This window comes from Rana temporaria, chromosome 7 (genome assembly GCF_905171775.1).
Source record: "Rana temporaria chromosome 7, aRanTem1.1, whole genome shotgun sequence".
Lineage (NCBI taxonomy): Eukaryota > Metazoa > Chordata > Amphibia > Anura > Ranidae > Rana > Rana temporaria.
Window position 1 is genome coordinate 176,866,318 of NC_053495.1, and position 25,358 is coordinate 176,891,675.

A 25,358-nucleotide genomic window follows, 5' to 3' on the forward strand; every position below is an offset into this window, starting at 1 on the left:
ATCTTTCTCCACCATTGCTTTCCCCAGTTGTACTCCCCCCTAGTATGTATGATGCTTGCATATTCCTAGCCCCTGCTAGTGCAGAACTTTACATTTATCAACATTAAATCTCATCTGCCACTTAGTCGCCCAATTAAACTGTGCATTGATGTGGGCTTGTAAATTGGAGACATCATGTAAGAATGTTATTCCACTGCATAGCTTGGTGTCATCTGCAAAGACTGCAATGGTACTTTTCCTATACCCAATATCATTTATAAATATATTAAAAAGTAAGGGTCCCAAAACTGAACACCACTAATAGCCTTATGCCGCATACACACCATCACTTTATGTGATGAAAAAAAACTTCACTTTCTGTGAAGTAAAAAATGACGTTTTTGAAACTTCAATTTTCAAAGACGAAGTTGCCTACACACCATCGTTTTCTCACAATGTTCTAGCAAAGTGAGGTTACGTTCCACCACGTTTTACCATTGAAGCTCGCTTCATAAGTAGCTTCTGGGCATGCGTGGATGAAAAAACGTCTTAGAAAACGACGTTTTTTGCTACACACGGTCAATTTCTGTGAAGTAAAAAGTGCACTTTTGAAAAACGACACATAAAATTGAAGCATGCTTCAATTTTTTTTGGTCGTTTTTTACAAGACATAAAACGACGTTTTCCCCCACACACAGTCAATTAAAGTGACGTTTTTAAAAACGTCATTTTTTTTCATCACATAAAGTGATGGTGTGTACGCGGCATCAGACCATTCGGAGTAAGAAACATTAACCACTACTCTCTAAGTACAGTCTTTTAGCCAGTTTTTTATCCATTTACAAACTGATTTTTTCCAAGACTGTAGACTAGGGATAGGCAACCTTGGCACTTCAGCTGCTGTTAAACGACACGTCATTGCGAAAATCTTGACAGACATAAGAATCAGGCCCCGTACACACGACAGAGGAACTCGACGTGCTTGGCACGTCGAGTTCCTCGTCGAGTTTTGGGATGAAGCCGCCAAGGAGCTCGGCGGGCCGCCTTCTCCTATATAACAACGAGGACAACGAGAAAATAGAGAACATGTTCTCTATTTTCTCGTCGAGTTCCTCGGCGGCTCCATCGAGCCAAAACTGTACAGACGACAGAGATTCTCGGCAGAATCCGGGTTTTGACCGAGTTTCTCGGTGAATTCTGCCGAGAAACTCTGTCGTGTGTACGAGGCCTCACTCCTATAAACAGAGGCATGATGGGATTTGAAGTTTAACCACAGATGGAGTGCCAAGGTTGCCTATCCCTGCTATAGACTTTACCTTACACATTGGCCGTGTGTAGGGAATTGTGACAAATGCTTTTGCAAAATCCAAGTATACTCCATCCACAGCCACCCCTCTGTCCAAGGTTTTACTTACGTCCTCATAAAAAAAAAATCATATTGGTTTGACAACTTCTGTCTTCCATGAATCCATCTGTCTGATGCTTAAAATATTTTTTTACAGCAATAACTCATTTATGTGGTCTTTTATAGTGTTGAGTGGAATACGCCATATTCGATTTTGCGATATATCACGAATATATATCCGAATATTCGAGAAATATTCGCTAAAATCGAATATTCGTGATATTTTATCGAATAAACAATATTGCGAAATTTCGCTAATGCGAATGCGAAACTGATTGCGAAATTTCGCTAATGTGAATGCGAAACTGATTGCGAAATTTTGAAACATTCAATTTCACCTGCCCTTTGGAAAAAGTGTGGTTTTACGTAATGGACCCTGCAACTAACAAGGTATTAATAAAATAAATACATTATTATATAGATTTGAGGGTTTACTTTGACCAATTTGTATATTGATTAGTTTAATAAATATTGAATAACCATAGATTTGGAAAATACAAGTATACAAAGAAACACCCGCATGAAGCGCTACACCATAAGGACGGTAAACCACAGTGTTGTCAGTGGTTAAAGAAGTTTCACTAAAACACAATCCGTGCAGCTGTCAACCACTAAGGAGACATGGGCAAAAAGCAAAAGAACAAAAACATACAGCGCACAAGGGTTAAGTGAATGTCACTTTATAGTCTGTAATGTGTGGAAAAACATATATGCATGAAAAATTGAAAAGTTGAAAAAATTGAAAAAATTGAAGTAGCCACAAATAGCACACAGGAAAATAGCACATTAAAATTTTTTAATTTTTTTTTAAAAAAACTAATAACAATAGTCCGCATAACATAAGCAGCAGTTCACGTGGAGATGGTAGAGTGAAAACACATACACTTCGGGGGAGATGTTAGGAATGAATCCAGGTAGTGTGCATACACTTGTATGCAGAGGTAAAACAATACCTCAATAAAAGCAGCCGCTTCTACGTCTCAATGCAGGGAGATGGAATCCGTTGGTGGGATGATGACAGCCACACTGGGAGCAGATGTAGAAGTTATATCCATGCAGAGATGGATACTGCCGTTTAAAGACCACTAGCTCAGGGGCTGATGGAAAGGAAACCTTCCTCGCAAACAGAAATCTCCAGCGGCAGGGGAAGTCCTGGAGGGGAGCCACCAAGCCGGTTCAGTGACGCAGCCGCGTCACACGGGAGCGAGGAAAGGGGGATGGTAGCCTGATGGAGTCACACAGAGAGCAGGTGGTGTCCGGACACCTTCGATCCAGCGTCAGGTGACTCAAAGCACCAATCAGTGTGGGCAGAAAACGAGCAGTAGAGATGCTGGCGCTAGTGTCACTGAGAGAATTTCCCGAGTGTCGGCACTACACATCAGCTGCAGTGTGCTTGCTGCAAACATATAGGGGCATCAAAGATTGTACTGGTGAGCCGTGACTGACATGTTTCGCGTGCCAGGACGCTTTATCAAAGTCACGGACAGGCTCCACCATCTAGTTAATAAAGGGGAAGGAATAATCCCATTGGACAATAGCACGGGGAGGGGGAGGGGGAGGATTCATAGTCTTAACCCTACCATCACCACCACTTTAATGAAAACGTTTAAAAACATATAATAGAGTATGAATAAAGAATGATGAGCGCAAACTGAAAATCTAAAAGTGAATATAAAGACAGTCCATAGGGGACTGATAACAATCAATAAAGATATGCAGTGAATTCAAAATTAGTGAAATAACCCAAAACTGATAATAAATCCAAAAATAAAAGTCCAAATATATAAATCAAAGTTTGGATAAATCAATCTAGTGTGCCAGTGATAAACAAAACTTCTGCACTTCGGGCATCAATGTGGACAATCTTGATAACTCTTTGCTTAGCCTGGGCTCGCAGTGCGCTTACCTCCAGACACTAGGTCATGCGTGTCAACGAAATCCTCCCAAAACGGGAACAGAATCCAAACAGTGGGTAACACGTGTTGCACGGAATCTTCCCAGTGCTGAGATAGAATCGAGGGGCGTTCTCTGTATCCAATACCAGTATAGGTCCAGGCGCAGCGAAGTCGACTCCACAGGATAGCCACAAGGTGTATCAGGAGCAAATGTAGAAATAAAAAGCTCTCATGGTGAAGTATGCAAGCACTTTAAAATTTAATAAAGGTAAAAATGTGCTTACATTGAAAAAACGAATAAAACGCCAAACAGCGGCACTTCCGGTGGACGGTCAGGGTGTCACGTCACTTCCGGTCACATCTAACCTTATGCATTACGTCACGACACGTGACTTCATCGGAGGTTACTGAGTGACTAATGGATACTGCCTTATATTGATACAAACAGGAAATGGTCCAGCAGCCATTTTAGATTACAAAATGGCATTTGAACAGAGCTAGGCTGCGGCCATTTTGGAGAAGGGCAAAGATAAGGGAAAAAAATATTTATTTATTTGAACTGGTGACGTAACGGAATTACGGACCAGACCATGTCACGCTAAAAACAACGGACATATTGAATATGCACAACTCAAAATGCCAAAAATTAATTATATTCAATTAAATGTAAAACCCACATTAAAACTTGTCAAAATAAAATATGTATATAAATGACAAGATAACAGACTAAGGACACCAATATTGAATAGATAAACGTTTCATAACAATTAACCAATGGGGTCCTAAACATTATCCAATTATTAATTGATGGTAGTCTGTAAATTTTAATAACCTTTCAAGATAAAATTTAAAATATTAAAATGTAAAATACATAAAATCTTGAATTGTGAATGAGGTACTGGACTAGACTGGAGTGAGTGATACCCCTTGCGTTTACAAGTGAATCCCCCTCCAATGAATAGATCACATCATTGCATTCTAAACCAGAAATCTAAAACAACTAAAAATTGCTTAAAAAACAGTTGACGTCGAACTCAACATTTAACCCATTAGGCACTAAAGTATTTAAAGAGTGAATCCACTGAGATTCTTTCTGACTTATTGTCCTAACCAAATGGGCTCCTCTCCATGGCTTGTTGAATTTATCTATCCCCCAAAACATTAGTTGTTTAGGATCTTTATTATGTTTCTCCGCAAAATGCCTACTAACGTTGTGCTTCGGGAAGCCATTTTCTATATTAACAACATGCTCCTTTATTCGAACCATTAATGCTCTCTTCGTTCTTCCTACATATTGCAAGTTGCAGGAGCACTGGAGAACATATACCACCCCTTCAGTATGGCAACTAATGAAGTCATTAATGATATGACATTCATTTGTATGGGTGGAGATGAACTCAGTCCTTTTCTTTTGAGGACCTTTAGAATGTTTACAGGCATAACAATATTTACAGGGAACAAAGCCCTTCGTATTAAAGAACGTATAACCACTCTTAGGTGGAGGGTCAACCACATTTTTCACCAAAATGTCTTTTATGGTTGGGGCTCTTTTATACACAATATTAGGTTTTTCTGGCAATATGGATTTTAAATGCCTGTCTTCTTTCAAAATATGCCAATGTCTTTTGATCAATTTTTCCACATCTTTATGCTGAATATTGTAATCCAAAATAATGGCAGGGGCCATCATATCCCGCTGTTTCTTAATATTTCCCTGTAGCATCGTATTTCGATCTAGACCCGCAACTGATTGAATTTGTTCATCAATAAAGTTATCTGAGTATCCTTTGTTTTTAAATCTTGCACCTATGAACTCTGCCTGAGTCAAAAAATCCGTATTGTTTGTGCAATTCCGTTTAATACGAACCAGCTGTCCCTTAGGAATATTTAGCAACCATGATTTATGATGACAGCTATTCAGTGACAAATAACTATTAGAATCAACACTTTTAAAGTGTGTTTTGGTAATCAATTTGTTGGTTGATATAGTAATATCTAGATCCAAAAAATTTACTGATTTGTCACTAATATTGAACACCAAATTAATGTTTTGATCATTAATATTTAATTCTGCACAGAAATTCTCAAATGTTTCCTTGGTACCTTTCCACACCATGAGCACATCATCGATGTATCTTTTGTAGAATACTAATTGAGTGGGGGTATTGGAATAAATGGCACTCTCCTCCCACTGTGCCATGAAGGCATTAGCCACCGAGGGTGCAAATTTTGCGCCCATGGCGATGCCGGTTCTTTGGTTATAGTACGATTGATTGTACCAGAAATAATTAGATTTCAGACAGAATTCCAAGCATTTAATGAGAAATTTCCGTTGCTTGCAAATGAGCATAGTATAATTTCTCAAAAGCCACTTCGTAGCACTACAAGCTTGGTGATGTTTTACTATTGTATATAAAGAGGATACATCTGCCGTGGCGATCCAGGTTTGTCCCTCCACAACAGGTACCTCTTCTAATAGCTGCAAAACATGTTTAGTATCTCTTAGATATGCTTTGGTTTGCTGAATAGCTGGTTGCAAAAATTGGTCAAGGTATTGACCCATCCTGGCTGTGAGTGAGTCAACACCATTGACGATGGGTCTGCCTGGTGGGTTGAGCTTATCTTTATGTATTTTCGGAATGATGTATATTATCGGTATTCTACAAACTTCCGGTAATAAAAATACGGATTCTTTTTTATTCAGGATATCACCTTTCACTCCCAAATGAATAAGTTGTTTCAATTGCTCCTTGTATTTGGAGGTGGGATTTCCTAATAATTTGGTGTAGGTCTCAGTATCTTCCAGTTGTCTCAGGAGTTCTGTATTGTATTGTTCTTTGGATAGAACCACAACTCCTCCTCCCTTATCGGCAGGTCTAATTACAATGTCTTTGAGTTTTTTCAGGGACTGCATTCCCTTTTTGAGATGTATGGGATCACTCGCTTTTTTCAGTTTTAGTCCATCAAGGTCCTGAAGGACTAATTTTTTGAAAACTTCAATATTTGGATTATTGCTGACCTGTGGATTAAACACAGAATTATTGCGGAGTGTACTATGTTGAATGGGATTTGTGGATGTCAATGTGGAAGATCCATATTTGATTGGATTACCTAAAAAATATTTTTTAATGTTCATTTTCCTGATATATTTTTGTATGCCTATAAAAGTTTCAAATTTATTAAGGTTCTTCACTGGTGCATGTTTAAGACCACCCTCTAATACCAAAATTTCTTCTGCAGTCAGCTCCTTGCCACTTAGGTTGAAGACCCCCTCCCCCCTTCCACTCTTTTTCTTTTTGGATCTCTTTCCTCCTCTACATCCCCGTTTTCTTTGGGAATTCGGGTTTCCTTTACGTTGTGAGGCTTTCTTGGGGATCTCTGATATTCCTTTGTTCTTCTTGGAGATTGATCCTCCCGTGTCTGCCTCCTTGGGGATGAGTAAGGATCTTGGGGGTACCGTCTCGGAGAGTGATTCCTCCGATCCCGGTCTAAAAAAGACTCATGGGAATTATGTGCATAGTAAGGTGCATGGTAAGGGTGGTGATCTTGGTATTGACGCAGAGGTTCAAATCGGTTATGTGTGGGGATTGGACTCCGTTGCGGATAATTATAGTATTGGGGATAGTGAGGGTTGGGATTATGGGGTGGCGGATAATAAATTGGCCCCCTATTATCCCTATAGTCCCTCTCAGAGTTACGACGATTCCAGTACGGTTTCTTGAAAGGTTTTTTAAAAGGTTTTTTTGGATGTGTATTTTGTACTTCACCATGAGAGCTTTTTATTTCTACATTTGCTCCTGATACACCTTGTGGCTATCCTGTGGAGTCGACTTCGCTGCGCCTGGACCTATACTGGTATTGGATACAGAGAACGCCCCTCGATTCTATCTCAGCACTGGGAAGATTCCGTGCAACACGTGTTACCCACTGTTTGGATTCTGTTCCAGTTTTGGGAGGATTTCGTTGACACGCATGACCTAGTGTCTGGAGGTAAGCGCACTGCGAGCCCAGGCTAAGCAAAGAGTTATCAAGATTGTCCACATTGATGCCCGAAGTGCAGAAGTTTTGTTTATCACTGGCACACTAGATTGATTTATCCAAACTTTGATTTATATATTTGGACTTTTATTTTTGGATTTATTATCAGTTTTGGGTTATTTCACTAATTTTGAATTCACTGCATATCTTTATTGATTGTTATCAGTCCCCTATGGACTGTCTTTATATTCACTTTTAGATTTTCAGTTTGCGCTCATCATTCTTTATTCAGACCTTTATTTGTTGTTAGCACATTTTAGATTTGAGCAGCATTTTGTTTTTCACTGGTCACTTTTAATTTTCACTGTTGGCTAGCGCTTTAGTCACCCACTTGTCTATATAATAGAGTATATATAATATGTATAACATGACATATATGTATATAATAATCTCTCTCATGGAAGAACATATGTACATACATAGAAGATAGTCTGACATACCTTCAATACAAAAATAATAATAATTAATAATAAAGGGAAAATAAATGAAAAAAAAAAAAAAAAAACGTTTACGTTGACATCTCTTAAATGTCTTTATGTTAAACAGTTATTATTCTCATTAAAGAGGTGAAATGCAAATGATGATGACACGGGACAAAAGATGGAAAATTCTTTGAAGATGTGATACACTGGAAAAACGCACAGAAACACTCCACTCTCTCCTATGACAACTGTGGTAGGAGAACTCTGATTGGCTCTGATGCAAAAGAAGGGTGGAGAAAGTATTTGCGAATATTCGGAAATCGAATATTCGCGATTGTGAATATTCGGCAACATAAAAGGATCGCCTCAGCTTAGCTACTCGGCCCAGGGTCTCTAATCATACCAGCAATGCTTTTAGACGTCGATGGAGATCACTAGGATGTGATCTGTTTTAAAAATAAAATTGAAAAAATATGAATATTCGGAATAGCGAATATTGGCCGCGAAATTCGAGTTATTCGCGAATATTTGAATATGCCATATTCGTAACGAATATTCGCAATGCGAATATTCGTGAGCAACACTAGTCTTTTATTAAACTCTCCAATATCTTCCCAACAATTTAAACTAACAGGTCTATACTAAAGGTAAAGACTTTGATCCCTTTTTAAATATAGGCATCATATTGGCCTTACGCTAATCCGGTGGTCCAGTCATTAAAGAATCCCTAAAAATTAGAAACAATGGCTTTGAAAAAAGAGAGATCAATTCTTTTAGGACCTGTGGATGGATGCTGTTGCTGTAACTGAACGTCCCACACTCCGCTTGAGTGCTTCCGTCAGTATATCGCTTCCTAAACTCTGGAACACAAGACCAGTGGATCTGGCTAAGTTACCCCAAGAACTAGGCAGTACCAGTTTTGGAGTGAACTAGAATAAGAACTGTTTTTTTGAACAAGAATACAGGCTTTTATACACTTGAGAAGGAGGTTCAATACAAACTGTAACCAGAAACATAACTTAACACAAGCTAATTAACTAGTCAGTTAACCAGTCTAAGTGACTCAGAAGTCTGACCTTTTGGGTCAGCCTTGCCCTCTTCTAGCTTAGAAGAAACAATACACATTATCATAAGTATAAACACAGAACACCTTCAAATAATAGCAGAGTTAATTAGCACAATAACAATACAAGCAGTGATCTCCCCCTCCTCTGCCTAGTAGGCAACAGACTAAAGCAGGAAACCTACTTACAATAAACACATTAAGGCAGGGGACTCCAGACAGTTTGCTTGCTGATGACATCAGCCTCTGCTATGAGTCCCAAGCTGGCAGAGACCATCATGGCCTTTTTTTATAATGTCCTTTTGTATTACATAACAGAACATCTTCCTAAATGCTTGCAGCTCTCTCAAATGCCAATGCCCATAGTCGGTAGGCAAGAAGAGGCTAGCATCCAGTCCCCTCCAAAAGCCTCTGTCCCGGGTGAGTCTATCACATATGCCATCTGGTCCAGGTGCTTTATCCACCTTTATTCTGTATAAATATTTCTGGACTGTATACATTTTGAGCCATAGTGGATCATTTGGGGCTGTGTTAATACCTTCCCTATTATGGACATGAGCTCCCCCATGCTCTTTTGTATACACACAGCTAAAAAAATTATTTAATACATTTGCCTTCTCTTTGTTCCAAGTCACCCATCTTAGATTATTTTCTTTCTATGAATATAAGCATCAAATGAGGAAGAGCTGATTTGGTACAACAGGTCCAGGATAGTAAACAGAGCTTCCTTAACCCCGGGAGTCATTTATAAACCACGACACGCTAAAAAAAAAAAAAAAAAAATCGTAATTTTACCTTCTCTGGTGAGACTACTGCAATTACTCAAAATGGCAACATTTCAATGAATTGCACTTATTTTTCAAAACATCTTTGAGGAAACGAAAGCTCTAAATTGACTTTGTGTAAAGAGCCGATTCTTATTTGTGTACTAAGAAACCAATGTGTTTGGGAAGCTACTTCCACCTTTCCTCACATTTGCTGTGGCTGCTTGCCAAGGATGAGGTCAGGATCACAGCTCAAGTAGAATTCAGTATTATTCAAGCATTTAAACATAATATTCACAACCTTTGCCACTGTTAACTAACTCTTTTAAGCCCATGCCTGTTGTACACATTCAACTTGTAGCAACTTGAGTCTAAACTATATTTGGAGAATTCCCAATGTTCTGTAAACAGGCAAGGCATTACTGATAAAGTAGAGCTATATTCCAATGTTATTGTTTCTTTCAGCTCTGGTGAAATGATCAAAAGACATTTGATGGCATTATCTCCACTATGGAGGAGCTTAGGCTGGCCATACACACATACAGTGGATTTCTCACAAGTCAGTTAATTCCCACATTTATGCGTAAAGGGGAACTAAATGCTCCTAATTGAATTTGAAAGATTTTGATCTTTAACTAATTGCAGCATTTGGGCGTGCTTTTTTTTCCTTTCCATTTTAGTAGCCAATAAGAATTTAACTATTTTGTTTTTTGTTTGTTAATCTTTTTACACCTTTAATATACACTATATTACCAAAAGTATTGGGATGCCAGCCTTAACAAGCACATGAATTGAATGTCATCCCAGTCTTAGCTCGTAGGGTTCAATATTGAGTTGCCCCACCCTTTGCAGCTATAACAGCTTCAACTCTTCTGGGAAGGCTGTCCACAATGGTTTAGGAGTGTGTCTATGGGAATGTTTCAGCATTCTTCCAGAAGCGCATTTCTGAGGTCAGGCACTGATGTTGCACAAGAAGGCCTGGCTTGCAGTCTCTGCTCTAATTCATCCCAAAGGTGTTCTATCGGGTTGAGGCTAGGGCTCTTTGATGGTCAGTCAAGTTCCTCCACCCCAAACTCGCTCAACCATGCCTTTATGGATCTTGCTTTGTGCACTGGTGCGCAGTCATGTTGGAACAGGAAGGGCCAACCCTAAACTGTTCCAACAAAGTTGGGAGCATGAAATTGTCCAAAATGTCTTGGTAAATGATTTGGACAAGTGCAAACAGCAAGGTCCATAAAGACATGGATAGCTGCCAAAGGTGCGCCAAATCAGTATCAAAGGGTGGGCCAAATCAGTATTGAACCCTACGGACTAAGACTGGGGTGCCATTAAAGTTCACGTGCATGTAAAGGCAGGTGTCACAACACTACAACACTTTTGGCAATATAGTGTGTGTGTATGTATATATATATATATATATATATATATATATATATATATATATATATATATATATATATATAATTTGTAACATTAGTTTTGTAATTTAAGATGTTTCACCATTAGCTTTTTAGTTCAGTATCAAGTCTACTATGATTTTCTGCAACTGAGCAGAAAATTGCCCATTCAATAATTCTTCCTCCTTGCTCTACAACATGAAATTGAAGCCACACACTGGTATCGTCATAACCATGGATACTTTATTTAGCCACACTGACTTCCTGCGCAGTCCCTGCCTGTGGTCATGCCCCGTTAATGCATTTCACCCCATTGGGCTTAATCATAGTCTTCTTCTTTGCAACCGCAGTGACAGGATTCCTCCCCTTCTTCAAAGTCAGAACAACCGGGAAAGCCAACACTACCAACTGTAAAAAGTAAAAATTGAATCCAATCTGCAGCATATGGCAGTTTAAAACAGGAAAGAATAATGACAACTGAATTATTCCAATAACATGCATAGCTGTGCTGTTATTAATAGTGTTTAACTTTATACTGTAAATGGTGCATGAATTAAAACGTATATTTCTGGGGAAGAGGAGAGAGTTTACAGTTGTTCTTTAAAGCGGATTTATCTTTGGAAGCCGATTTGTTGCTATGATTTACTGTACTTACTTCTAGACAATTTTTGCCCCATGAGAAGCAGTGATTATATATGTTCTAATGTATGTATTGATTTATTCTTATAACTGTACACCTGGTCACCCATAATCATTTTATCTTTTCATGTTGTTTGGCGGGTGCAGAGTATAGTACGTTTGACTGATCGCCTTTGCAGAAAGCCAGAGCAGGATAATATTTGCAATTCGCCAGGAACATTTACATGATTCAAGCTGGTTGTGTTTTGCGCTAATAGGCTGTGCACAAACAAGGAGAACGTACAGACAATTCCCAAGAATCCAATTCCACATACTAGAGACTGGAAATAACACCTATAAAATGTCAGCGCATTGTGACTGCAATGGTCACAGAGCGGCAGTGCATTCTGGACCTGCTGAAACGCCAAGGCGCTGGGCACACTGAGGCTGTGTATCACAAGCCTACAGTACGTCCAGCATAATGGGCACAGAGGGGCACTGTATCATCTACAAAGCTGCGGGTACAGAGCAGCAGTGCTTACTGAGAGCCTTGTGCTGTCATTACCTTACTGTTGTATACCAAGTTTGACTCCTGACATTATAAGAAGCAGACAGCAATAGTTTTCTGAACCAGTGATCCTGTTTTTCTGTATATCTCAGCAGAGTTTCCAAAAATGTGTAAAATTAGAAAGCTCAGTTCATTGTTGTCCTTACACAAGTCCTGTCTATAATTAAAAACAATTCATAGCAAAGATGAGAAACCATTGTTTTAGGCCTTGTACACACGGCCGAACATGTCCGATAAAAACGGTCCGCGGACCGCTTTCATCGGACATGTCTGCTGGGAGGTTTTGGTCTGATGTGTGTACATACCATCAGACCAAAATCCCCGCGGACAGAGAAGGCGGTGACGTAGAAGACACCGACATTCTCTGACACGGAAGTTCAATGCTTCCACGCATGCGTCGAATCAATTCGACACATGCGCGGGATTTCGGGCCGCTGGTTATACGTCATAACCAGCGGACATGTCCAATGAGTCATACTAACCATCGGACATGTCCGACGGACAGCTTTCCAGCGGACAAGTTTCTTAGCATGCTAAGAAACTTTTGTCCGCTGGAAACCTGTCCGCTCGGCACGAAAACTGTCCGCTAGGCCCTACACACGGTCGGACATGTCCGCGGAAACTGGTCCGCGGACCAGTTTCAGCGGACATGTTTGGTCGTGTGTATGAGGCCTCAGGGTCCACTTAGAGGTATACAGTTGTGCTCATAAGTTTATATACCCTGGCCAAATTTATGATTTCTTGGCCATTTTTCAGAGAATATGAATGATAACACGAAAACTTTTCTTTCACCCATGGTTATGCCGTGTACACATGACCGTTTTTCATGATGAGAAAACTGCCATTTTTTAGATTGGTCGTGAAAACTGGTCCTGTGTACAGTATGCTCCATAGAATTTTTCTCGACGAGAAAACTGCCCTCAAAAAAATAGAACCTGCTCTATTTTTTCTCGTCGTTTTTCACGTCGTTCTTTTTCTCATCGCGAAAATCGCTCGTGTGTATGCTTTTCTGAGGGGGAAAAAAAACATGCATGCTTAGAATCAAGTATGCAGCCCAAAAGCAGCCCAAATGGTGGCGCCATTTGAAAGAAACTTCCCCTTTATAGTCCCGTCATTGTAAATCAGCATGCTTTGCGCGACTGGTTTTTTTCATGAACGTGTGTATGCAAGGTAGGCTTGAGAGGAATCACGTCGAGAAAAACACATTTTTTTTGCAGGACAGGAAAAACAGTCGTGTGTACGCGGCATAAGTGTTTGGCTGAAGCCATTTATTATCAATCAAATGCGTTTACTCTTTTTAAAATCATAATGGCAACAAAAACTAGCCAAATGACCCATATCAAAAGTTTACATACCCCAGTTCTTAATACCATGTATTGCCCCCTTTAACATCAATGACAGCTTGAAGTCTTTTGTGGTATTTGTGGATGAGGCTCTTTATCTTCTCAGATGGTAAAGCTGCCCATTCCTCCTGGCAAAAAGCCTCCAGTTCCTGTAAATTCTTGGGCTGTCTTGCATGAACGGCATGTTTGAGATCTCGCCAGAGTGGCTCAATGATATTGAGGTCAAGAGACTGAGATGGCCACTCCAGAACCTTCACTTTATTCTGCTGTATCCAATGACAGGTCGACTTGGCCTTGTGTTTTGGATCATTGTCATGTTGGAAAATCCAAGTACGTCCCATGCGCAGCTTCCTGGCTGATGAATGCAAATGTTCCTCCAGTATTTTTTGATAACATACCGCATTCATCTTGCCAACAATTGTGACAACGGCAAATTTCCTGTGCCTTTGTAGCTCACACATCCCCAAAACATCAGCGAACCACCTCCGTGTTTCACAGTAGGAATGGTGTACTTTTCATCATAGGTCTTGCTGATTCCTCTCCAAATGTAGTGTTTATGCTTGTGGCCAAAAAGCAACATTTTGATCTCATCACTCCAAATGACTTTGTGGCAGAAGGTTTGAGGATTGTCTCTGTGCTGTTTGGCATATTGTAAGCGGGATACTTTGTGGCATTTGCGTAGTAGAGGCTTTCTTCTGGAGACTTGACCATGCAGCCCATCTTTTTTCAAGTGCCTACTTGTTCTGAATCTTGAAACAGCCACACCACATGTTTTCAGAGAGTCCTGTATTTCACCTGAAGTTATTTGTGGGTTTTTCTTTGCATCCCGAACAATTTTCCTGGCAGGTGTGACTGAAATTTTAGTTGGTCTACCTGACCGTGGTTTGGTTTCAACAGAACCCTTTATTTTCCACTTCTTGATTAGAGTTTGAACACTGCTGATTGGCATTCTCAATTCCTTGGATATATATATAACTCAATGGCCTTTTATACACACACACTAATTACACGCACACAGAACACAGGTGAGGATGGTTACCTTTAATAGCCATTTAAACCCCTTTGTGTCAACTTGTGTGCGTGTTATCAGGCAAAAATCACCAGGGTAGGTAAACTTTTGGTCATAAGAGGAGGGAGAGGGAGATTTTATTGATTGAACTAGATGGGCTTTTTTCAACCAGACTAACTATGTAACTTTGAGATGGAGAGAGCTAAGAGGAGGGAGAGATGAAGGCTTCTTAATATCTACTGCCAATGCAAGTTTTATACATTTTTATGCGCCGTCGTTGACTTCTATGAACCTTCCAATGCACTAAAACTCAGAAAACGCTCTGCAGCACTGATATAGGAACAGACTCTCTTTTTACAATGGCGAACCAGGACTTCATTAAAACACAAGAGTGTAAATAAACCCTAATGCCGCGTACACACAATCGGAAATTCCGGCAAGAAAATTGTGGATTTTTTTCCGATGGAATTTTGGCTCAAACTTGTGTTGCATACACACGGTCACACAAAATTCCTACCGTCAAGACGCTGTAAAGTACAACGAGCTGAGAAAAATGAAGTTCAATGATTCCGAGCATGTCGGAATTGCATACAGACAATCTGAATTTTCGACAATAACTTTTCCCGTCAGAAAATTTGAGAACCAGCTCTCAAATTTTTCTTGGCGGAAATTCCGACAGAAAAATTCCGATGGAGCCTACACACGGTCGGAATTTCAAACCAAAAGCTCACATCAGACTTTTCTTGTCGGAATTTCCGATCGTGTGTACGTGGCATTAATGTGTTCATTCCATTGGCATGTTAACAGAGAATCTCCTGCCTTCTCACATATTACTTTCCAGGTAGGGCACAGGGGGCCTGCTGGCCACGCTGGCTCAGAAAAGGTCAGACAGACATTATAACATGTAAACAGTGCAGATATTAGCTGCGAGTGGTGAAAACTTTCTAACCTTCACAGTGAAAACCTTAAATTATTTTTGAAGTGTAAATGAAACTGGAGCTCGCCAGTGATAGATGTGGAGCGTGGAATTGCATTAGACAAATGGTGCTAACATTTTAATAGTTATTACCTTCCAAACCCCTGGGGGAACTCCAGATGGCAGAGAGGAAAGTCAAACACTCACAATTTCTTCTGTAGAAAGAAAAAGCAAAAATCTTTTCAGTGTTGGGGGTTGGAAACTGTGTGATTGTAATACGCACTATTGCCAACCTGAAGTCCTCTGATGTCTCTGTGCACACAGCCATCTCACTGTTAACTTTGATCTGCAGCGGTTTCAAAAATGTATAAAGAAAGCATGAAAAAGGTGGACTACAATAAAAGATACTGTAGGTCAGGGGATCAGGTGATTCCCTCATGCATGCATACCTGAGCCTGATCATGCACCAGATAAGAACAACAGATTACCAAAAAATGTCAGGGGCATAAAAGAAAAATGTCTGTGTGAGAAGCCTGCAATGGAAGCTGCTATTCTATTACTTGCCATGATTCTTGGGATGCACACTAGTTAAAGTGGTAGTAAACTCCTAGAATAAAGAAAAATAATGTTTCTGCTGCCTTTGATATTGTTGACTACCGCTGTTTTGGATCAGACCAATCGTCTGGTGAGTATCGGCCCCCGTCCTGATTAAACCTATGTAGTGTGGTGCATGCACGAGAAGAACCACACTGAAACCGTGCTCAGGTATGTGTTACTTCCTTTATTGCGTCTGGGTGCATGGGGTTTTATAGGTGAGCGACTAATGCTGTGAGCAAGAAAAAAAAACACCTTCACATGCAAGCTTTCACTTATGCTTGGCTTTTTAATTCCATGTGATCCAACAAGAAGTGTCGGCCCACTGTCTTCCACATGCACACATCGGGGAATCTACTGTACAGTGCTCCCTGTTTGTCCACATGTCCCTACCTCAGCTCCCATGCCAGACAATTTTAACGGCTCTGGTCCCGTGCTCACATCTATACAGTTGACATCACCACTGCATTCGCCCCTGAAGAGTTGGTATATCCTAACGAAACACGTCGGGCTTACATAGATGCATGATGTTCATACAGATGATTTTATGTTTTGTATACTGTTTTACTCCTAGATTCTCATTATAATATCAAGCCCCTCCAGTGGTTCATGTTGTGCAGGACTCGCCCTTACTCCACGATATGCCAAGTACCATGGTGTTATTATGCATATGTAATCTGTAGCATGTTTATGCGATTTTGTGGATGCAATTTTTGTCATTCAGTATGCTTTATATTATATCACAAGGCATAATAAAATGCTCTTTGCTAAGACAGCTCTTTGTTACACACCTCTCATTGTAAGTCCTCAACCAACTCCCCCCTTTTGTGTTGGAACCTAATTAAGCAATACTGTATACCTTATATGCTTACTCCGCATGGTGATTGGCCTCATTTAAAGTCCCGCTGACCAAACTCTCTGTTTCCAATGCTGTGAGCAAGTGCATCATTAGCATAACATTATCTAGATACTTGTAGCTTCTGATTGGTCATGTTCATGTAAGGTGAACTTCCTCTAGGATCTGGGCGTCATTATGTTGGGTGTAGTCCTAGACGAAGGCGCCATCTTAGTCACACATTCTTCACTCGATGGGAGGGGGAGCTGTTGGAGAGGCTGTAACACTGAAATCACCTGTTGCTGTGAAGAAGAGAGCTGGATGGTATGGAGGCTGAGCCAGGGATGTACAGAGTTAATGATAAGAGTCTGCTGCTGTACAGAAACATGATACCTCACACGGGCAGTGAGAGAAGCTGCTAGCCATCCCTCAGTTTTTTTAGTAAGGAATAAGAAAGCACTTGTATATACAAAAAATATACCTGATCCATCACATCCCTTCCTCCTCAAAACACTCCATGCCTTTGGTCTCCGTGACGTTACTCTTTGCTGGTTCTCTTCCCACTTTTTTTTTTTTAAGTGTATTTTGTGCGTGTACTCGAGAGAGGGGCCGGACTGCAGGAGTTGGGAGTAGGCAGGCCTCCCCCAGAGGCAATCTGCCACCTTTCTCCATGCCCCGGGTGGCAATGGCGGGTGCGTGAGGGGGTCCTCCCACACAGCCCGCCCTACCTTCTCCGCTTTGAAGCCCAACGGGGCAAAGGGACTCCCTATAAGGAAGTGAGAGGATCTAGCCCGCTCAACCAGCCCTGTTAGTCCTTCGCCTCTCTCGTCTCTTTTTTTGAGACCGCATGGTCAAAGTGCGTGCATGTTAAACCAATTTCGAGTGCGTGTAAGTGTGGTGGTTTTTGTGGGAGGGGGGTGGGCGTACTAAGCGCAGGCTTACCAAACTCAATTCACATGTAGCCGAGACCGGGATCCGAACCACTAGCTGCAGAGGTGAATGGCTTGTCAGCGCAGTGCCAATCGCGTTGAGCCACCGCAGCTCCCTTCGGTTCTCTTCCCACTTATCCCACCGCACCTTTAGTGTTATTTACAATTCGACTTCCTCCTCTCCTTTTCCTTTCTTTGTCAGGGTCCCCCAAAGTTCTGTTCTTGGACCTCTCCTATTCTCAATCTAGACCTTCTCCCTGTGTCAGCTGATAGTTTCCCATGGCTTCCAATACCATCTATATGCCGATGACACCCACATTTATCTCTCTACCCCTCAGCTCACTCCTTGAGTTTCCTCACGTATCACTAATTTACTCACAGACATCAGCCTGGATGTCACACCACTTCCTCAAACTCAAGCTATCCAAAAACCGAGCTCATCATTTTTCCTCCCCCACATGCACATTCCCCTGATCTCCCTGTCAAGATTGATGGCACAACTATAAGCCCATCCCTGCACGCCAAGGTTCTAGGTGTAATTCTAGACTCTAAACTCTCCTTTCAGCCCCACGTTCAATCACTGTCCAAATCTTGCAGCCTCAACCTTCGCAACATCCAAAAAAACTCCCAAATACTCCCCTCTCTAACCAATGACACCACTAAGCTCTTAATTCACTCCCTGGTCATCTCTCTCCTCGACTACTGCAACTTCCTTCTCATTGGCTTACCTCTACTTAGGCTACCCCCTCTCCAGTCCGTTATGAATGCTGCTGCCAGGCTCATCCACCTTACCAGAGGTTCAGTGTCTGCTACTACTCTCTGTCAATCCCTCTATTGACTTCCCATCCCTCAAGAAAATAAGTTAAAAATACTAACAACTTACAAGGCCATCCACAACTCGACCCCCAGCTAAATCACTAGCCTAGTCTCAAAATACCAACCTAATCGTTCTCTTCATAACTCCCAAGACCTCCTACTCTCTAGCTCCCTTGTCATCTTCTCCAGTTATCACCTCCAGGACCTTTCCAGAGCCTTTCCCATCCTATGAAACTCCCTACCCCAATGTGTCCGATTATCTCCTACTCTTTATTTCTTTTAGACGATCCCTGAAAATCCATCTCTTCAGAGAAGCCTATCCTGCCCTTACCTAACAACTGTACTTGTATTTTCTCCTTCAGCTCTTCCCCACAGTTATCTCCTTTTGTATCACTTGACCCTCCCTTCTAGATTGTAAGCTCTAATGAGCAGGACCCTCTGATTCCTTCTTTATTGAATTGTATTGTAACTGTACTGTCTGCCCTCATGTTTTAAAGTGCAAGTTTTTGGAGCTATATAAATCCTGTATAATAATAATAATAATAATAATAATAATAATAATGTGCTAAAATGAACCGCATACTAGCACATTATGACAGACTTACCTTAAAACAAAGTCCTTCAGCGGCACATTGTCACCACCATCTGTACTTTCATCTGCACTTGGTCTTTCTTCCGGGTTCATTCTCTTATGCCGTTTGAATGGGCGTGCCATGGTGATGTCACTTCCGTGCAACCGTACAGGAGTTACAGCCGCGACACAGCTCTCTCAATTATCGGCATACTCAGTATGATCAATTCTGAGTGTTGTGCGCATGCGCCAGTGACGTGTGAATATTTTACTAAGCACCACAAGTTTAGGAGACATTTACTGGACCTACAGGTAATCTAAGGCTCCATGCAAACTAGGAACTTAAAAAAAATGACAGAAAAACGTTCATATTAGTGTTTTCAAGTTGGTGTTTTACAGTTTTTGTGCCGATGTTTAGCAATTAATATTGGGTTGTTAAGGAGTGGGCGACCGCCACATCCTTAACAACCGATGACTCATCAGCTGTCACCAGGATTCCCCACTGACAGCTGACTATAAACAAAAGAATGATGGGATTAAAAAACAAACAAAAAAAACACGGTCCATGCCAGACCCATATCTGAGCATGCAGCCCGGCAGGCCAGGAAAGGGAAGGGGCATAAGCGAGTGACCCCACCCCTCCAGAACCATACCAGGCTAAATGCCCTCACGGGGGGGGGGGATTTGGGGCAGGGGGACTACCCCAAAGCACCTTTGGGGATAAGGGCTTCTTTCCCACAACCCTTAGCAACGGTTATGGGGGTCTGTGGGCTTTAACAAGGGGACCCCCATATTCCGCCCCCCACCAATTTGAGTATGGGATTCATAGTCCCTACTCATTCACAATAAAAAAAAGGTAGTGTAAATAAAGGCAGGAGACAGTTTTTGACAAGCCATTTATTAAAAAAGTGTAGATCCATTGTCAATCATGAAGAACGCTGACCCACATAAGTTTTCTTTTTAAAAAAGGTCCACACCCAAAACTGGCTCCCGCTGACTGACAGCTCCGCTGCTGATGACGTCCCCCCAGCATGCCCCGTAAATGCCTTTGAAAGTGGCAGGGTCACCCAGGGATGTCATTGGGTGCCCCACCCCCTGGTTTATTTAGCGGTAGCTATAAAGCGGAGCCAACGTCGCAGACCTTTTTTTTAAACTATGTACCCCATACTCATTTACATGGGGGGGGGCGAATTTGGCAGCCCCCTTGTTAAAGGGTGCTTCCAGATTCCGATGAGCCTCCCGCCCACAGACCTCCACAACCACTGCCCAGGGTTGTGGGGAAGAAGCTTCATCTATGGCTGGCTTTATACTGTATTCTTTTAAAACACATAATGCCAGAATTTGTGTAATGTACTATATACTGTATATACAGTACTTTGACTATGCTTAAAGCGGGGGTTCACCCAAAAATGTTTTTTTTTTTTTAAATTAGATCTAGCATACTAATGATACTAAGGACATTTATTTTCTGGAGGTCATTTTTTTTTTCTCTGTGCATACCTTTATATCCTGATTTTGTCCAGGCCTTCCGGGTTTCGATGACTGCGGGACTGGGCGTTCCTATCCTTCGGTTCGATGATTGACGGCTTGTGAAACAGGTCCCCTGTCGCACAACGCGCGTCAACAGATTTTCGGAAATAGCCGAGCTGCGAGTCGGCACTATACGGCCCCTGCGCAGTCAGCCCTACACGGCGGGTGCAGGCGCCGTATAGTGCCGACTCGCAGCTCGGCTATCTCCGGGAATCTGGTGACGCGCGTTGTGCGACAGGGGACCTGTTTCACAAGCCGTCAATCATTGAACCGAAGGATAAGAACGCCCAGTCCCGCAGTCATCGGAACTCTGAGGCTGGGATAGGAACGCCCAGTCCCAGAGTCATCAGAACGCGGAAGCCCTGGACAAAATCAGGATATAAAGGTAAGTACAGAGAAAAAAAAATGACCTGCCGAAAGTAAATGTACTTAGTATGCTGGCTCTAATGTTAAAAATTTGTTTTTAGGGTGAACCTCCACTTTAACTACTTACTGTAAGAAGAAAGATAAATTACACACACCATTATTACATTTGTATTGTTCTGTGTAGCTTTAGCTTGGTCCCTCACTGCACATTCAGTTTAACCTCACGTCACCTTTTCTGTCTGGCAAAACAAATTTTTGCATTATTAAAATAATAACTATACTTATTTCTGCAGTAAAAACGTACATTTATTATTTCTCTATGCAAGAGCCTGGAGAAAGCATTGCACCCACATTCAGTAGATCACTGATGCAATGTGAGCTCCTGCAGATGTTCTCCGGTTTTCAGCCCTTACATCAGTATGAGCTTTCTGTTTGAAAGCCAGTTGACATGTCATTGGACTACGAAAGTGCTCATCAACGCCCCTGCAGCCCATTGACACTACAAGTCCGTCTGCCACAGGGGCAGATGGTACTTGTCCAATGATGAGGAAACGTTGCTCAAGGCGTGAGTGCTGCAAGTCTAATGTTGCTTCCAAAGCAGAAGTGCCCACCCGGCTTACCTCCGAGATCAACAGGGAAAAATGGATGAATGGCAGCACACTCCGGAAGGATGCCAAAATCTTTATTGTAGTGATCAACAAATAAAAGCATATACAGCATATCGAGCACCAGGAGATAAAAATGTTAAAGGATACTTGTAATTTATTAATTCATAGGAATCTCTTTCAGTAACTTTCTGGTTACCCTGCATCCTTTGCAGCTTCTCCTCAGCTGTTTACCTTCAATTTCCATGGACTACATATCCCATGGTACCTTGCTGTCTGCAAGCAGTGATTCCTGTACTGTCTCCACCTCTTGAGACTCCTCCTCTTATGAGCTCTGTAGTTTAGAAGGCAGGCTCTGTGAAATTTGTGACACAGCAGTGCATATTCACAGGGCATAATAAAAAACACAATATTACCAAAAGTATTGGGATGTCTGCCTTCTAGTATCACAGTCTTGGTCTGTAGGGTTCAATATTGAGTTGGCCCACCCTTTGCAGCTATAACAGATTCAACTCTTCTGGGAAGGCTGCCCACGGCCTTCCCCTGAAAAAAAAAACCACACCATAATCCCCCCTCCACCAAATGATTTGGACCAGCACACAAAGGTCCATAAAGCCATGGATGAGCAAGTTTAGGGTGGAGGAACATGACTAGCATGCACAGAGTTCTGACTTCAACCTGATAGAACTTCTTTGGAATGAATTAGAGCACAGACTGTGAGCCAGGCATTCTTGTTCAACATCAGTATCTGACCTCACAAATGCGATTCTGGAAGAATAGTTAAACATTCCCATAGACACACTCCTAAACCTTGTGGACAGCCTTCCCACAAGAGTTGAAGCTGTTATAGCTGCAAAGGGTGGGCTATCTCAATATTGAACCATACAAACTTAAACAGGGATGCCATTAAAGTTCATGTGAGTGTAAAGGCACACGTCCCAATACTTTTGGTAATATAGGGCCAGATTCACAGACATCTGTGGCGGCGTAACGTATCGCATTTACGTTACACCGCCGCAAGTTTTACGGGCAAGTGCTTGATTCACAAAGCACTTGCCTGTAAAGTTGTGGCGGCGTAGCGTAAATCCCTCCGGCGCAAGCCCGCCTAATTCAAATGGGGCGTGGATCATTTAAATTAGGCGCGTTCCCGCGCCGAACGTACTGCGCATGCTCCGTTTTGAAATTTCCCGCCGTGCTTTGCGCAAAATTACGTTGCACCGACGTGATTTTTTGAACATCGACGTGAGTTACGTCCTTTCCTATTCACGGGCGACTTACGCAAAAAAAAAAAAAATTAAATTCAACGCGGGAACGACGGCCATACTTTAACATGGCAAGTCTAAAGATAGGCCAAGAAATAGCAGCTTTAACTATATGCCGGGAAAAGCCGACTAGCGACGACGTAAGAGAATGCGACGGCCGCGCGTACCTTCGTGAATCGCCGTAAACAGCTAATTAGCATACCCGACGCGGAAAACGACGCAAACTCCACCCAGTGGGCGCCGAAGTATTATACCTACGATCCGAAGGCGTACGAAGCCGTACGCCTGTCGGATCGAAGCCAAAAAGCCGTCGTATCTTGGTTTGAGGATTCAAACTAAAGATACGACGAGACAAATTTGAAAGTACGCCGGCGTATCAGTAGATACTCCGGCATACTTCTTCTGTGAATCTGGCCCATAGTATACACTATGGGCCAGATTGTGCCACTGCATTCAAAGAAGTAAGTGTGGGGGGATTCTTCAAAAAGTAATTTTTCAAACCTCAGGCTTATTTCGATTAATTGGAATAGGCAAGGACAATTGAAAATCAATGTGGAAATGAATATGTTTTTAAATATTAACCTTGGATACCTTTTACATGCTCCCTGTGGCAGTGTGCGGCACCACATTTCCTTTTCACAGTGGCTTCCCTATTAGCCTTGAATATGGCTAGCAATTACCGCCAAGATTCACCTCCCATGAACATCATTAGGGTTTTTCAGGTACAATAAAGAAGAATGATGTCCTCACAGGGTGGTACTGTGGACACCCAAAGAAGGTACACTATGCCACGTACCATCAGTTGCAAAGGATCAAAATTAAAGGAAGAATGAACTTTTAAGGCACAATTAAAAACGTTTTTACACAACTTTTATTGTAGCAAAACAGACATTTTTAACATAGACATTTATAAAAATACATATACCCAAAATCAGTGAGCTAAAAAGAACTCAGCTGGCCACCTAGTGGTCCAGTTACTCCCTAACAAATGTAAAGTACAACCAGATAAGATCATAACATCCCTGGGGCTTGTGAATAACCCGATATAATAGATAACCTGAACAAGTACTATCCCGGAAATATATTTTTTTGGGGGGGGGGGGGGTCAGTATAGCCGACTCAGGATATGTATAATTCTGTTCAATATTGATTCCTTTTAAGCTCGACTAGTTTCGCTCATCTATGTGCTTCTTCAGGAGCTAATCATAGAGAATATAACAACACTTAGTGCCAATAAAACAGAGCAGCCAGACAGATAGCAGGATAACAAGGGGCTATGTAGGTCCTGGAGGCTGATATGGAGGCACAACTTAGAGGCAATGACCACCGGAGCAATGTAATGAGGTGTATATAGAACATTAAGGCTGGGCTCACACTAGAACATGCAGCGGCTCACAGCAGGAGTCTGGTGTGTCTCCATTCACCATTTCAGGTCCGATTTCAGGCTGAATTCGGACCTAAAACGGACCAGAAGACGCACAATGTTCTTGTGCAATTTGCACCGGAGGGAGAGCCGGTCACAATCTCCTGCTGTGCAAATTGGATGCAGAGAAATCCGCATTCAATTCACATAGGAGCGAACCCAGCCTCAGGCAGGATTTTCAAATGTGTTGTCCTCGATTTGTAGAGTCTGGGGATTGCCAAAAATATGGAAACCATATGACAAGTAACAATTGATGTAAGTGAGCCTCCAACTTCACATACAAGAATGCTTTAGGATGGCCTGATAGGACAAGAGGTTCGCATGTATAACCCTGCCATCTTAGAAATTAAAGTGTGTAGGCAGAGAATGAACAGGTTTCCTGCTGCTTGGTTGGATACAAAGTGGACTTTGTATCAGGCCAGGTTTGCAGGCGCTATTGCGCTAAAAATAGCGCCTGCAAACTGACCCTAAACAGTGAATGCTGTTTCTCCGGCCTGAGGGCTTTCACACCGGAGCGGTGCGCTAGCAGGACCGCTCCAAAAGTCCTGCTAGCAGCAACTTTGGAGCGGTAGGGGAGCGGTGTGTTTACCGCTCCTCCACCACTCATTCCCATTAAAATCAATGGTAAACCGCGGCTATACCGCAGGCAATGCGCCTCTGCGGAGGCGCATTGCAGGCGGTATTAACCTGTTTTCGGCTGCTAGTGGGGGGTTAAAACCGCACTGCTAGTGGCCGAATACTGCCGCGATTCCGACGGTATAGCGCCACTAAAAATAGCGGCGCTATGCCGCCACCGCACCTCCCGCCCCAGTGTGAAAGGGGCCTAAAGCTATCTTGTGTGTGAAGTTTGCGGCTCACTTACATCCATAATTACTTGTCATCTGGTTTACATATTTTTGACAATCCCCAGACTCTACTTACCAAGGCCCATACATTTGAAAATCCTGCCTGAATGTTCTCTATTCTTCTCATTACATTGCTCTGGTGGTCATTGCCTCTAGTTTTGTGAT

At 41.9% G+C, this 25,358-nt stretch overlaps 1 protein-coding gene and 1 long non-coding RNA gene across 2 annotated transcripts in view; one reads left to right on the forward strand and one right to left on the reverse strand.

Moving 5' to 3' along the window:
• The window catches only part of AGBL4 (AGBL carboxypeptidase 4), a 2,019,815-nt gene that overhangs the window by 1,898,509 nt on the left and 95,948 nt on the right, over positions 1 to 25,358 (forward strand). The window lies entirely within an intron of this gene.
• On the reverse strand, positions 11,185 to 15,837 carry LOC120945939. The gene is made up of 2 exons (XR_005750630.1): positions 15,571 to 15,837; positions 11,185 to 11,371 (listed from the first exon to the last, which is right to left on the reverse strand). It is a non-coding gene; the product is annotated as an uncharacterized LOC120945939 (long non-coding RNA).